This window comes from Elephas maximus, chromosome 7 (assembly GCF_024166365.1).
Source record: "Elephas maximus indicus isolate mEleMax1 chromosome 7, mEleMax1 primary haplotype, whole genome shotgun sequence".
Lineage (NCBI taxonomy): Eukaryota > Metazoa > Chordata > Mammalia > Proboscidea > Elephantidae > Elephas > Elephas maximus.
In genome coordinates this window covers 50,323,916-50,327,224 of record NC_064825.1, presented here as the reverse complement: position 1 = coordinate 50,327,224, position 3,309 = coordinate 50,323,916, and positions in this window count along the sequence as shown.

The following is a 3,309-nucleotide window of genomic DNA, read 5'->3' as shown; positions in this document are numbered from 1 at the left end:
GTCAGTTTGTTGTACTGTGGGGGCTTGCATTTTCAGATATCAGCAGGGTCACCCATGGAGGACAGGTTTCAAATGAGCTTCCAGACTAAGACTAGGAAGGACCCAGCAGTCTGCTTCTGAATAGCATTAGCCAGTGAAAACCTTATGAATAACAGCAGAACATTGTCTGATATAGTGCTTGAAGATGAGCCCCCCAGGTTGGAAAGCACTCAAAAGATGACTGAGGAAGAGCTGCCTCCTCAAAGTAGAGTCAACTTTAATAATGTGGATGGAGTAAAGCTTTTGGGACCTTCATTTGCTGATGTGGCATGACTCAAAATGAGAAGAAAGAGTTGCAAACATCCATTAATAATTGGAACTTGGAACGTACGAACTATGAATATAGGAAAATTGGAAATTGTCAAAAACAAAATGGAACACATAAACATCGATATCCTAGGCATTAGTGAGCTGAAATGGACTGGTGTTGGCCATTTTGAATTGGACAATCATAAAGTCTACTATGTTGGGAGTGACAACTTGAAGAGGATTGGTGTTGCATTCATCATCAAAAAGAACATTTCAAGATCTATCCTGAAGTACAATGCTGTCAGTGATAGGATAATATCCATACGGCTACAAGGAAGACCAGTTAATAGGACTATTATTCAAATTTACACACCAACCACTAGGGCCAAAAATGAAGAAATACAAGATTTTTATCAGCTGCTACAGTCTGAAATTGATCGAACATGCAATCAAGATGCATTGGTAATTACTGGTGATTGGAATATGAAAGTCAGAAATGAAGAAGAAGGATCAGTAGTTGGAAAATATGGCCTTGCTGATAGAAACAATGCCGGAGATCGAACGCTAGAATTTTGCAAGACCATCGACTTCTTCATTGCAAATATCTTTTTCTACCAACATAAACAGCGACTATACACATGGACCTCGTCAGATGGAACACACAGAAATCGAATTGACTACATCTGTGGAAAGAGACGATGGAAAAGCTCAATAACATCAGTCAGAACAAGGCCAGGGGCCGAATGTGGAACAGACCATCAATTGCTCATATGCAAGTTCAAGCTGAAACAGAAAGAAATCAGAGCAGGTCCATGAGAGCCAAAATATGACATTTAGTATATCCCACCTGAATTTAGAGACCATCTGAAAAATAGATTTGATGCATTGAACACTAGTGACTGATGACCAGACGAGGTATGGAAGGAAGGACATCATACATGAAGAAAGCGGGAGGCCATTGAAAATACAGGAAAGAAAAAAAGACCAAGATGGATGTCGGAGGAGACTCTGAAACTTGCTCTTGAATGTCGAGCAACTAAAGCAAAAGGAAGAATGACTAAGTAAAAGAACTGAACAAAGATTTCAAAGGGTGTCTCGAGAAGACAAAGTAAAGTATTATAATGACATGTCCAAAGAGCTGGAGATAGAAAACCAAAAGTTAAGAACACGCTTGGCGTTTCCCAAGCTGAAAGAACTAAAGAAAAAATTCAAGCCTTGAATTGTAATAGTGAAGGATTCTATTGGATAAATACTAAACAACACAGGAAGCATCAAAAGAAGATGGAAGGAATACACAGAGTCATTTTACCAAAAAAAAATTATTTGACATTCAACCATTTCAAGAGGTAGCATATAATCAGAAACCGATGGTACTGAAGGAAGAAGTCCAAGCTGCTCTGAAGGCATTGGTGAAAAACAAGGCTTTGGGAATTGATGGAACATCAATTGAGACGTTTCAACAAGCAGATGCAGCACTGGGTGTGCTCGCTTGTCTATGCCCAAAAAGATGGAAGACAGCTTCATGGCCAACTGACTGGAAGAGATCCATATTTATGCCTATTCCCAAGAAAAGGGATCCAACAGAATGTGGAAATTATAGAACAATATCATTAATATCACACAAGCAAAATTTTGCTGAAGTTCATTCAAAAATGACTGCCAACAGTATATCGACAGGGAACTGCCAGAAATTCAGCCTGGTTTCAGAAGAGGACGTGGAACTAGGGATATCGTTGCTGATGTCAGATGGATCCTGGTTGAGAGCAGAGAATACCAGAGGGATGTTTATCTGTGTGGATTATACCAAATTGCGGATAAATTGCAAGGAATGGGAATTCCAGAACACTTAATTGCACTCTTGAGGAACCTTTACCTTTACATAGATCAAGAGGCAGTTGTTCGTACAGAACAAGGGGATACTGTTTGGTTTAAAGTCAGGAAAGGTGTGTGTCAGGGCTGTATTCTCTCACCATACCTATTAATCTGTATGCTGAGCAAATAATCTGTGAAGCTGGACTATATGAAGAAAAACAGGTCATCAGGATTCAACGAAGAATCATTAACAACCTGCATTATGCAGATGACACAACCTTGCTTGCTGAAAGTGAAGAGGACTCAAAGCACTTACTAATGAAGATCAAAGACCACAGCCTTCAGTATGGATTACACCTGAACATAAAGAAAACAAATGTCCTCACAACTGGACCAATGAGCAACATCATGATAAACAGAGAAACGCCTGAAGTTGTCAAGGATTTTATTTTACTTGGATCCACAATCCACAGCCATGGAAGAAGCAGTGAAGAAATCAAGAGACACATTGCATTGGGTAAATCTGCTGCAAAGTGTTGAAGAGCAAAGATGTCACCTTGAAGACTAAGTTGTGCCTGACACAAGCCATGGTATTTTCAATCGCATGATATGCATGTGAAAGCTGGACAATGAATAAGGAAGACCGAAGGAGAATTGATGCCTTTGAATTGTGGTGTTGGTGAAGAATATTGAATATACTATGCACTGCCAAATGAACCAACATATGTGTCTTAGAAGAAGTACAACCAGAATGCTCCTTTGAGGCAAGGGTGGCAGACTGTCTCACATACCTCATACATGTTGTCAGGAGGGATCAGTCCCTGGAGAAGAATATCATGCTTGGCAAAGTACAGGACCAGCAGAAAACAGGAAGAGTGTCAACGAGGTGGATTGACACAGTGGTTGCAAAGATGAACACAAGCATAATGATTGTAAGGATGGTGCAGGACCAGGCAGTGTTTCATTCTGTTGTGCATAGGGTTGCAATGAGTAGGAACCGATTTGACGGCACCTAACAACAACAACATCCCATTGTTCTGCTCCAGCAGGGATTCCCTGTTGTGTTCCATTTCAGGGCAGTCATAAGTGGTAGCTGGGCACCATCTAGTTCTTCCAGTCTCAGGCTGATGGAAACTCTGGTTTATGTGGCCCTTTCTGTCTCTTGGGCTCATCTTTACCTTATGTCTTTGGTGTTCTTCATTCTCCTTT